This window comes from Vidua chalybeata, chromosome 1 (genome assembly GCF_026979565.1).
Source record: "Vidua chalybeata isolate OUT-0048 chromosome 1, bVidCha1 merged haplotype, whole genome shotgun sequence".
In the NCBI taxonomy this organism is placed as follows: Eukaryota; Metazoa; Chordata; class Aves; order Passeriformes; family Viduidae; genus Vidua; species Vidua chalybeata.
Window position 1 is genome coordinate 139,438,480 of NC_071530.1, and position 13,106 is coordinate 139,451,585.

At 39.8% G+C, this 13,106-nt stretch overlaps 1 protein-coding gene across 4 annotated transcripts in view; it reads right to left on the reverse strand.

Annotated features, from left to right (window-relative positions):
- The window catches only part of SAMD12 (sterile alpha motif domain containing 12), a 201,903-nt gene that overhangs the window by 170,148 nt on the left and 18,649 nt on the right, over positions 1 to 13,106 (reverse strand). The window lies entirely within an intron of this gene.

Here is a 13,106-nt window from a genome sequence, read left to right on the forward strand (position 1 = left end):
AATTTCCTGTTTTTACCTCCTCCTCAATTCTAAGATTTATAAATACAGTGGAATATCCAGACTCATCCTAGAAATTACTCTTCCTTTATTTCACCCTCTGCAGTCAAATTCCCTCTTGCTGCGCATAACCTGCTACCTTGTCCGATCTCCATCATGCACCCACTATCCCTGCAGGCAGCCAATGCTTTCCTTGGCTTTTTCTTTTGAAACTTTGAGCTCAATCATATATTGAAGTGTATGAGATGGATATTCCACTATTTCCCACTATATTGTTCACATAATTGTAACACTGGATGCAGAGGGCTGCTACATTTCTCTGCATAAAAAATACTTGCAAAGTTTTATTGCAAGATCATCCAAATCTCATTTCTTCTGCATTAGAACAAATTGAAGCATTTGGTAAAGATGGTGAAATAGTGTAAAATCAAAATACATTTGGTTATTAATATTGCTTCTCTTAAGACTGATATCCACTGTTTGTCCTCCAAATCTGATTCAGTCATCCACTAGCTCTATTTAGATTGCATTTCCATGGAGTTTCCTCCCAGCAGCAAAGGCAGCAAAGCAGTACTCTCCTTAACTACTGCCAGCATGGTAAAGTGGTTAAAATAAGCCAAATTATCAAGGAAATGTTGCCAAAGGGGACAGTTCTCAATGGTTACTCTTAATCTACCAGTACAGAGTACCCTATTGCTAATAAAAGCCAAAATGAGATAATTCAGGTGGATGAAAAACTGATCAACTCACTGAAGTCAGAGCTGAGCTGCCAACTCAGTAAAATGAGAGCAAGTAGGGGCTGGGGACTGAAATGTGCTACATCATTAAATGGGGTGCTCTATCATCAGCTTAGTTCAGCTAGGACACACTTCCACTGCATGCCATCTCTTCTCCAGCCTTCTTGAAGCCTTTGTTAGATCCTGAAGGGAAGCAGGTTTGTGGCAACACATGATAACACAACAATCCACAAATCCAGAACAGAAACCTAACAATGGGAGAGGGTTCTGAGAGGAAGAAGGTAATGAACATGCAGCAAAAAGCAGAAGGCACAGTATGTACAATGGACACACACAACTAAATGAATTTCATCTGAATTTGACAGTTTAATCAACATGCTGAACTCTTACCTGATCTAAGCATTTTATTTGGCACTGTTCTTTATTTTTTTTTCTCCCATTAGAAAATACTCTTTAAAAATTAAGACCTTCCAATACTAAATTATTTCAAGAGAGAGTAAGGGAACATGAAACAGCAGCTAGGAAAAACAAAGCTGATAATTATTCAGGCAAAAAACTTTTCCAAAATAATCTGCTACCAGTCACTATGGACCATTAACTACAGTTTGCAAGCCACAAAACAGCCTTCCCCACAGAAAAAGAAATCCATAGTGACAGTTAAATAAGCATGAACCTTAACAAGCACTTCAGATTCTTCTTCTACAGTCAACAATAAAGGCTTCAGGAAAGTTTAGTACACTTGCAGGTTAGCTCATTTTTTATCCTGTCTCAGTTTTCCTCATCAGCTTCACATATTACCACCTAATGCTGAAATGTTGGCAATTTTGACAAGCTATTTGCTCTTCAGGACAAACCTAAAAAAATGCAGAAGTTCCAACTTACGAAAAGAGAAGTAAGCTTGAGACAGTCATATCTGAACAAGAACATACTATTGTCATAGCCTTTACCTCCAGATTTTTTTTTTCTATTCAGTCAATAAGTACATTGATTATTTAAAAATATATCTTCAAACCTATCACAAGCTTTATTGAGATAGAAGACAGTATTTTCAGCATAGGTGTGCTGAAGTTCAGTCACATCTACCCTTTAATAATGAAAAGGCATTCACAACATCTTTCACAATATAAAGCATGCTGCTAAGATTGAAAGCAATCAGCCTTGAATGAAAGATGGATTAATAGCAGTTCTAAAACCACCAGGTACAGACTCTATTGTCATGCTTCTGTTTAAAGCAAGGAAAAAAAAGGCAAAAAAATAGAGGGTGTCTAGGTCAGCAAAGCTGATGCATGCACTTACAGACTTCAGAGGAAAAAGGAAAATTGGCAGAACATAATACCCACTTACAAGATTTTCTTTGTTAAAGATAGAAAAAAGGCCTCAAGATATGCAGTAACTCTATCTTGTTTAGTGCTGAAGGTTTTCTATTTTTAGATATGCATATTAAAGACACATTTAACCCCAGAAGTGCAGCTTGATGCCTCACCAAAAGATTAATTCCTAGACATTGGTAGAATTAGAAATATTCATTCTACCAAGTAAATCTTCTGGCAACAGCCTCTTCCAGTAATACCTATGATCTCTGGGTAAGGAACTAGGAGGTAAGGGAGATGGAAAAATTGATGCTCCAGACCATTTAGTGACTGCTAGCAGTTGTGTGAGCAGGAAATTAAATGTTTACATTAGCAAAAACGGCCAATATAACCATTTCCTGTAACCAAAAGAGTTGCCCATCTCACCAGCAGCCAGGGCTGCACACTCTCACTGCTTCTACTATTGCAGCTCTTGAGGTTGCAAGAAGAGTGACATCTGTGAGCTGCTGAGGGACATGAGATGGGCACGGCTGCCTCTTGAAACCCATGTTGAGCTTCTCCCACTGCACACATGCAGTCAGACTGCTCGGAAGCCCCAAGCACATTCTGCTAGTTATTCATTCTGAATCAGGCATAGGTGGGGGGGTTTAGCAGCACTGCACCACATGGATAAGGATCAGCATCTCCCATTTCAGGCAACAGTTTGCAAAGCAAGATTGAATATTACATTAGTCTTAACTGTTGTAGCTAACCCTGACTCAAGTGAACTCTTTGCTCTCCACAGGGGTATGGATGAGAAAAGACACTCATCATCTAGGGAGGGAAAAGATACTCCTCATCTAGACTTTAGGGGCAACATTAGCTTGACAGGTAAAGTGGAGACTGAAATGGCAGGCAGGAGATGGCTCTGTGTCAATCTGTACAGTCTGACAGGGATGGCAGACTGAAGATGGCAGCTGGAATATTCACAGAATAGAAAAGCACCACAACTTTCCACAAACAGAACGAGAAACAGTTCAAAAGCTAAAGTAAAAAACCTAAAATGTAATCTCTTTTATCTTCTTAAACTGTTGATTTATTGATATAATTGGATAAACATGCCCTAATCTTTAAAAGGAAATTTATTTGTGATGTTTCATGCCACTATCACCAATAGTATTTGTCTTTTCCAAGTGCTCAGGAATACATTCAGCACAGGTAGCTCGGTGAGCAGCTGTAGTGAGAGTTGCAGATTGAGCTCTGGGTGGCAGGAGCCTGAGGCAAGAGGCTGAGATCTGGCACCAACCCTTTACACAGCAAAGGGCCCAGGGACCTGTGGCACCAGCCAGGTGACTCAGAGACACAGCAGGAGCCAGTGACTCAGCAGGAAGAGCCCAGACTTTCCTTTGCTTAGACCATAAGGATGCAGAAGCCCAGGGTTTCCTTTGTTTGGGCTCCTTCCTAAGAGGCAGCAGCTTGAGTTGTTATTTTGTTATTGCACCACGATGAAATTTTTTAAAGTATCCACAAGTCTGAGATTCTGCTATGGAAAAGACAGGGTAGAGGCAGTAAGGAAACCTGGTCCAACCATCTCAGTGTGGGGGGTGTGGCTGTGAAGGGGCCTCGGTCCCAGCTCAGGTCGTGCTAGCATGACTCCCAGAATGGCTCCTGGATGGTCAGACAGGAAAGTTTCCTCACCACAAGTGCCAAAGGTCTCAGCTACACATTAGCACCTCCCAAATTCAAAGAAACCTGCTATTGTACTGCTTCCTCACTCCAGCTGCCCTCTCATTGTGGACTTCCAATGCTTCTTTCAGTTCAAGAGTCTGTCATACTTGGACATCATTCTCATTTTTGAACTAACCTTGCGAATTCCAAAAGCAGCTAATGACAATATAAAAGCACACCATCAACATTACTAGAAGCACAGAAGTACTAGAAGTAGGACACAGGCACTTAAAGCCATCCCCAGGCTGAAGCACTATATCAAAGTTTCACTTAATGGCATTACAGCCAAGGAAATCCCATGCTACTTATAAATGACTTGGTAAAAAAAGCTAAAAAGGAAAAGGGAAGAATTGTCTCTCATTAAACACAACATTCATCTTATCTTCTGCTTGCCCCACGGATGATACATAGCATCATAGAAAATGCATGCTTTAACATTTGAGAGTTGTTTCCCTGCTCCCTGCAGTGGTACATCAGCAACACAATAATCTGCAGCTGACTGTAGAATTTAGATAAAACCAAATCACTTCTGACTGAAGTCCACATTCAGAAACACCTAAAAAGAACTGGTATTTGAAAAGTATGACACGAGAGAATATTGAAAATCCTCCCTGACATCAGAGGTCATTATTGTTGGCATTTCTGCAGTGCCTAGAGGCCTCTCAGAGCGAAACACCAGTTTACTTCAGTCTCCATGCACCAAATACTTCCAATCAAAACCAGAGGCATGACAAAGCACCAGTGCAAGCCTCTACCACTACCTACCATGGAAAACAGCTTGAAAATCTGTCCCACAGAGAAGAATGGGAACAACAGCAAATATGCTGCTGCATTTGTTACTCTCAGACACCTTGACCTGAGCAATCAATTGAATGTACATACACATGCAAGAGCCAAAATTTTGTTAGTAAATTTATTCCATATCTCAGGTTTCTAATTTTGTCAGCAAATTTATTCCATATCTCAGATTTCTACTGAAACAATAGTTTTAACTGGTTCTAGCTAACAACATTCTTCTGTATTTGGGTAAACTGAGCCAGACAGCAAAAGCTTCACTTCTCAAGAGGAGCAAGAGCCTTCTAAAAGTCCAAGACCAATTAAACTAAGAGGGTAAAAATGAAACACACACACACTCCAATAATTTGCTTTTAATCCAAAAGTTAAGACTCTTGTTTTCAGATTACATGGTATTTGCTTGCCAGAATATAATTTTGAACATAACCATATATATGTGAGTAGTCTATCCTAATTATTCCAAGTATGATTTTTGAGGTAAATGCAGCTTCTGAAACAGTCTCCTAATGCAAGATTTCATGTCCATCAGACATGAATAACCATTTCAATATCAAATGCTGAGGCTGGTTAGCCAGTAAGGTAGAGGAAAGAACCGAGTTTGAGATCCAAACACCTAAATTCAAAACAATCCCCAAAATGTAGACAGCTTCAGGTGAGAGGTGCTCACCTCAGACTGAGCCTGATCCCTCTTCTGTTCCTCTGAGCACGCTGACAAGATTCCACCAAATATAAGAGGAGTTTACATACCTAGCTTACACACAGACATGTAATTTAAGTTGCCCTCATCAGCAAACTGAACTCTACCCATGGAAACCCAGGGAAAGACAGACCTCACTCTGCCCCAGGCCACCCTTTTCCAGGCTCTTCTAATGAAATTCCTTCCCTTCTTAGTGGTGATAACACAAGAAACTCCTTCCACACACTATCAAGACTACTACAGGCCTGTCGCCGCAGGCCCCCAGCCAGGTACTAATTAGCACTGAATCCATGAAAGGGTGATCGATGCAACACACGAGGGGTCACCAACTATCACCCCTGGAGACAGATCACAGTTACCTCTCTAGGAGGGCAGAAGGTGTCCAATCCATCTTGCAGGGAACGCTGGAGGTCAGCCTGAGTTCCTCTGACAGAGAGATCCAGATGGTCTCCAGTTCATGTCAGACACACGGCTGGGGTCAGTAATAGTCACCCCAATCTGTCTGTGCCCTCGAAGGGGTCAGCAGTGTCAGGCCAATGTTCGAACATACTTCAGAGGAGCCATCAAAAAATCAAGGCAGTGTGTTCATCCACACATGAGGGGTCACCAATTGTCACCCCTGGAGGCCCCCAGCCGGGTAATAATTAGCATTGACTCCATGAAGGGGTGATTGATGCAACACACAAGGGGTCACCGATCAGTCCCACACTCCTTTTGTGACTATGACACTTCTCACACCCAGTTCTCCACAATTATGTTATTTTTTTAAATGGAAAGGACAAAAACTCCCACTTGTAGAGAAAGTTGGAGGTGATTCTGCCCCTCTACTCTGCTCTGGTGAGGCCCCACCTGCAGTGCTGCATCCAGCTCCGGGGTCCCCAGCACAGAAGGACATGGACCAGTTGAAGTGAGTCCAGAAGAGGTCACCAAGATGATTAGCAGGATGGAGCACCTCTCCTGTGAGGAAAGGCTGGGAGAATTGGGATTATTCAGCCTGAAGAAGAGAAGGCGTTGGGTGACCTAATTGCAGCCTTCCAGTACCTGAAAGGAGCCTTCAAGGGAGATGGAGGAGACTTTTTACAAGGACATGTAGTGACAGGAGAAGGGAGAATGGCTTCAAACTGAAAGACAATAGGTAATAAACTGAAAGACAATTAGAAAAAATTTCTTACTGTAAGGGTGGCGAGCACTGGCACAGGTTGCCCAGAGAAGCTGTGCATGCCCCATTCCCGAAGCGTTCAAGGCCAGGCTGGATGGAGCTCTGAGCAATCTGGTCTAGTGAAAGGTGTCCCTGCCCATGCCAGGGTGGCTGGAACAAGATCATCTTTATGGTTGCTACCAAAACCAACAGTTCTGTGATTCTCTAGTGACTATAGCAACTGCCAGCAAACACATGAGGCAGATTAATAAAATATATTATATTTATGAGTTATAACTCAGGCAAAATATACCATTTGCAGACCTGTGGTGTCAGCAGTGGAGCATTTTCCATTTTAAATCCTAAATTGGTTCCATGATACATTTTGTAGCCCCTCTAATCACAATGCTATCATTTTCTTGACCAGGCAATTCCTATATTTTTCCATCCCCAACAAGGCAGCTGTGTCATTAAAATACTGCTTTATTTTTGAAGCCCTTAAAGTAGCTTCAAAGTGGAAGCAGAGGGTTTGGATGGCTTTATGAAACAGCTTCACAATGAGGCAAGCAGCAAAACTGGCACTGTAAGTACAGTATGCATACACATGCTGTATGTAATTGCTTTTTCCTCTAAAGGCCATTCCATCTTTTTATCTATATTTCTTTTTCCCTGAAATGAAGTTTTAAACAAGGTGTCTGTGTCTACATGTGTCTATAGTATTAGACATCCCACTTATTTCTAGAGTACTACCACAGCTTTTTACTGCTTATGTTTGCTAATATGTACTGCAATTGCTGCTCCTTTTCACACTAGTGTAATGGGAAAGAACACAAATTTCACATTGATAGTTTTCACAGGACAACAGGAGCCAGATCAGACTACACTTCCCTCCTTATGCTCTCTCAGCTGCCTCTTTGTAACCATCTGCTCAAGGCAGCCCTATGCAAGGACTGTCTCTCTGCAGCAGAAGCCACCTCATTGCTGTGCGTTTGTGCAGCCCCAAGCACACCTCAGGGTCACAGACTGCACCGCTTCCCAGGGGCCAACACTTTGATGTCCTCCACATGAAAGCACTTGCATGCATGCAACTACCCAAAATGTTTTCATCCTTGATTTTTTTCTGAAAGTCACAGTCCAACTGTTAAAAAATCCAGCTGTAAAATCCTAACAAATTCCTCTTCCTAATATCACCTGATGGACTGAAGTCACCAATAGAGCATGCTTGTACAGGTGAACTTCAAAAAGGCCTTTTGTTCAGAAGGTCAATCAACCATGTCTTTGTGAATAAACTTCACCTGTTCTACTTATACCACCTAAGAGCTAAGAATTAGTCTGAGTTCATTATTTTGATTTCCTGTGGGGAGAAAACCAATAAGAAAATAATCCCACTTTGAGATGAGGGGCAAAGGAGAAGGACACAAATGGTCCTTTCCACCTGCTGGACAGAGCACAACACACTAACTTGTCAAGATCTCCCACTTCCAAATGGATGCTGTCAGCAGAGGAGATGACATTTTTCAGAATCTCCAGGCATGCAGTCATTGTCAACAGAATGAACAGGAGAAACCAGATCTTTTATGCTGAATGGAGAAACCTTGCTGTAAAAATGTGGGCCTTCATATTAAACTATTTATAGCAAGAATGGATGATACAGCAATAGCAAAAATCATGCTACAACAAGAATATACTTGGATTTTGAATCAGACATTTGTCCTCCTGTGGTAAGCTGGTGGTAAAACCCCAACAGAGAGAGATGTTTCATGTTTTTCTTGGTTGTGAGAGTGTGGATTATGAACTAAGCAGCTGTATTTTGCACTACAGGTAGGGTTACTTCAGCACTTCATTCTCTCCTATAAAATCCCAGAATGATAAACAAAACATCACTCTCAGTGGCTTGAAATGCACAAATTCACCCAGCACTGCTGTTTCACAGCTCAGGAAAAGAGGTTTGTTCACTGCATGGTTCTGAAATTTCAGGCTTCAGCCAGAGGTCACAATTGTGAATGACAAGCTGAGAGAGGAAGGGACACACACACATCAAACACTTCAGCCCCTGATTTACATGGATACTTATAACTATGCAACACATGAAAAGTGCATTGAATATTAGGATAGAAGCAGGCACAATAATTATTGTGTATTACTAATAGTCACAGAATGAGACACTAGAAAGGCATATTGTCCTGAAGTGCAATTATTTCAGCTATGTGATAGTAGCATTTACCAAATGTTTTTAAACCCACTTCAGATATATTCTACCCTGAGATTCTGTGCCCATTTTTGTTAGTCATAAAGAAGACCCAATACAGTAAGTGGTGTTTTGTCACTATCACAGTCAGAGTTGGGAGAGGGAAAAGAATTCACATTCACACCTAATCTATTGACTTTCATAGTGGTGATCTGATGTGGACAGTGGAAATCCGTTAACTACTTTTCCACAAAAGTAAGCTAAGAAAAGCAAACTATGTATCAGTAAAGTAACATTTCCCCATCCAGGGTCAGTACCTCACTCAGAAACACAGAGATCTGCAATTCAAACACCCTGACACACAATTTTAAAGCAAAATCCGGAGGAGCTGAACAGCCCAGTTGGGATTTTGCTGAACCTTCACTTCAACAGAAAAATGTTTCTTTACTTTAATCTGTCCAATCTGGTTTTTTTTTCCCCATATCCTGTGGCCACCAGAAGTCTCACAAGAGGAAGATAATAGGAAGACAACTCAAAATGGTAAAACCTCGTTGTCCCAGTTCAGTGAGCATTGATGTTTCTCAACTGCAAAAAAAAGTTAAAAAAAAGGGGGCGGGGGGGGGGGGGGGGAATACAGAATGGTTTGGGTTGGAAGGGACCATAATGATCATCTAGTCCCAATCCCCTGCCATGGGATCAGATTGCTAAAAGCCTCACCCAGACTGGCCTAATACTGTTTTTCAAATCCAACCCATTTGATAAGCTTGACCAAAAAGGATAAACACTGTGAAGCAGAAGCCACTGATTAAAAAAACAGAGAAATCTTCTAGAAAATTACTTTTCCTAGTCTCCTGTTAGAGAACAGTAACAAGAATTTTTTTTTTTAATTTAAATAACTGACAGAATTTTAATATTTCTAGGAATTCTGTAACACCTTTATTACTTAAAGTCCTTACTCTTCTGTGCTTCAACTTTTCACCACATGTTTGACACCCCCCACCCCTCCCAAACACTTGCTGATCAGAGCAGATCCTCCCAGGGAAGCCAGAGGAGTTGTTTCCACCCCAGTCAGTTCTGAACAGAGCCCAGTAAGCTGAGATGAATTCTTATCCTCTTGGTACTGAGTTCAGTCAGCCCTTCAGTGTTATTCAATATAACTTCAAAAAAAAAGGGGGATTTTTAAGAAAGCAAAAGCAACTAAAAGAACTAATGAGTTACACTGCAACAAAACATAGTCTACTGATGCCTATATAGCACTTATCAACAGAAGACAAGAGAAAAGCTTCTCACTTCTTTAAACAGTTTCTTTTCATAGTTTTCATGAACATTTTAAAGAGCTGTTAATTTCTCTCGAGTCAGATAAAAAAACCTGCAATTGCTAACACAACGTAAAAAGCCTAACAGCAGTACTGGCCATTAAAAAGCCTTTATTATTTGCTATTGCTGCTACCACATAGTGAGACAAAATGTGTCACCAGGTATGCATGCACACCTTACTTAGGAAAGAAAATTCCCTGAATAAACAGCCTCCTAATGAGCAACAGCCCAGATTTGGGTCTCATGCTCACCAAGGCTCAACAAGGCTTTGTGAGTGCATCATGCCGGAGGACTTGATAACAAGTCAACACTGCTGCAAAAGATAATTTTCTGAATCTCCTTAGAAAAGCTGCCTTCTGTTAAAGCCTATACTCAGAGAAGTACAGGATTCCAAAAGTATACCAAAACCTTTATTACCTTGTTTTTAACAGAACTCTACTCTGTGACTATGGTATTAAAACCAAACAGATGAGACATAAGAGCCAGAAATAGAATTTCAATGAAAAAAGATAAGAATTCCAGAAAACACACAACAGTGGCTAAATATAGGTGGTAAAGAAATAATTTCTATTTTTAAAACGTATATTAAAAAACTATCCTTGCTTTCCCCAGTGACTTTTACTGCTCTGTGAAAGTGACCACTCAACTGCCTGAATTGTTTTTATATATCAGGAATGCTGAAAAATCAGTTACTGATCAAGAAAATGTGTATATTGTTATTCCTTAATAAAAAATGAAGCATTTTTACACTTCATATCTTTTCCTTAATTTGTATTATATCCTGTATATTTTCAGAGTCTGACTAGATTATAGACATTAGTTTAATCTTGCTGGTTTTGGACTTGTTCGTATTTGTAACAAGGTGGTTCCTCAGGGAACCAGCTGAGGGAGACTAAGATCATTGTTCCATTTTGCATTTTAATTCTACCTCAGTCAGCCTATAAATACTAGATTCTATATTCATCAGGAACTTATAAATGAGTGATCCTTCACTGGAGCTACACTTTCTGTTGTCTGCATTCCAAATATAGAATCAAACACTTGTACTGCCATATTTACATTAGAGTAGCTGCATAAAAAGGAACTTTAAATCTGTCTGTAACCCAGGACAGAAAAGAAAGGACACACTTCATTACAAAGGAGATTTTCTTTGGACAGCAAAACCAGATGTTTAAAGTGCTGGAAGTGATCTTGATGACAAATTAGAAAGCTGAAAGTAGGAACAAGAGCCTAGGAGGCATTTTAAATTATATTAAATACATTGGACTGCTATGTGCAACACAGGTCTCACTACTGTGAATATGAGGTATGTGTTAATATTATTTGAATACACAGAACTGCAAAGAAATCCTTTTTAAAATCAACTGTGCAATGGAAATATAAAGCAAATGGCTCTGATCACAATGCTTTATTTACAAAACTTTCCTGAATTCCTGCTCATCTTTCCACTGTACATATATGATTGCATGGATGAAGTTTCCTAATGGCAGCTTAATTCAACTCTTAAAGCTACACAAGCTGAAGTCCAACTCCATATTCACATTTTAGAGGACAAAGCAAAACAATATTTAAAGTTAAGGCAGAGCAAGCCAGAAAAGACAGGCCACCTCAGGCTATAACGTATGAATCCAGATGAAAAACGTCACTGAATTTCTACACACGTAAAAGACAAAGTTACTAAAAAGGCAATAAAGCAATAAAATTAGAAAAAATAGTCCATTCCATTTGCTTGATGCACTTATGCTAAGATTATTCCATTAAGCAAAAATTCAGTTTGTTTGTTTGTTTTTAAATCTGAAGCATGCCCAGTTTTCTAAATAAAGCTACTGCAATCAGATGTGGGAAACCAATAGTGGATTTCAGTACTTTGAGAGCACTTGCCCATTTGAGAGCATACTTACCCTCTTCCCCAGCCATCTCCAGCAAGGACAGCCTGTTTCACATTCATCAGTCCAACAATCACAGCTCAGACACTGAAAGCAACCTCCCTTACATTAAATCACTGATGTATTTCACTCTCATTTTTCATTAGGGTATGTCTTTTGCAAGCAAAGACAAGTTTGATATGACTGTATTCCATGTCAGCTACACGAGCCCATTCTCAATTGGGAGCCCTATTGCACCATTTAGCTTCTTCACTCCCAAGTTTGTATGTCTCCAAGTTTAACACACCTTCTCAGCTTTCAATACAGGGCAGATTTTCATCTGCTGATGTTGAAACATGAGCAGGGTTAGTTTGCCTTTGTGAACAGCTAGACAAATGCCTTATTAGCTGAGCTTTGTCTCAAAACTCATCCAATATCTGGTGGTCTTGTTATCAAATGGATATTTCAAAGCAGTAATCACAAACCTGTTCTCTAAGGGTTCACGACAAATCAGCAAAGTGCTTGATATATGGTGTTTGGCACCATCCCTGGATGTGTTCAAAAAAAGACTGGATATGGCACTTGGTGCCATGGTTTAGTTAAGGTGTTTAGGGCATGGGTTGGACTTGATGATCTTGAAGGTCTCTTCCAACCTAGTCATTCTGTGATTCTGTGTGATAAATGGCCACCAAACAGATTGCAAGTAGCCGGGTTTTTTTAATTGCTGCAAGCCTGTAATGGAGGATCTAGTTTGATGTATTAAGTCAGAATGAAATTAGTTAAATGGTATTAATTTAAATTTATATTTATATAAATTTAAATTAAATAAATATTTATATTTAAACTAGATATTGTAGATAAAAATTAGAATGGAGAATTCATACCAAGCCTTTATTGTCAAGGCAATTGCTCAAAACATTTAATACTATTTGATTCTAAGAGTGAAATACATCACAACCATATGTGTATTATTTTTTAGGTTTATTGTACTGTCGGCAGTAGGAAATACTTCTATTTGTTTAGTCATTGAAATAATTTCTATTGCCTTTTTGAACCTGTTAGAAAAAAAGACACTAATTTTATTTGCTCTAATAACTCTCAAAGTGTCAGATTCAATAAAGACTCAATTTTCCACTCTGCAGAAATTACCCCCAAACTCCTGGTTTTAGGCCTTTAAGAATCAAAAATACTGATAAGGCTTTTAAAGAATGTTTCCCAATTATTTTATAACATTCTCTTATCTTTCCTTTGACCCTGAGACCAGCTTCCTTGGTTAGAGCCTCGTGCTAGTAATGCTAAGCTTGTGGGTTCAACCCCTGTATGGGCCATACACTTAAGAGCTGGATTTGATGATC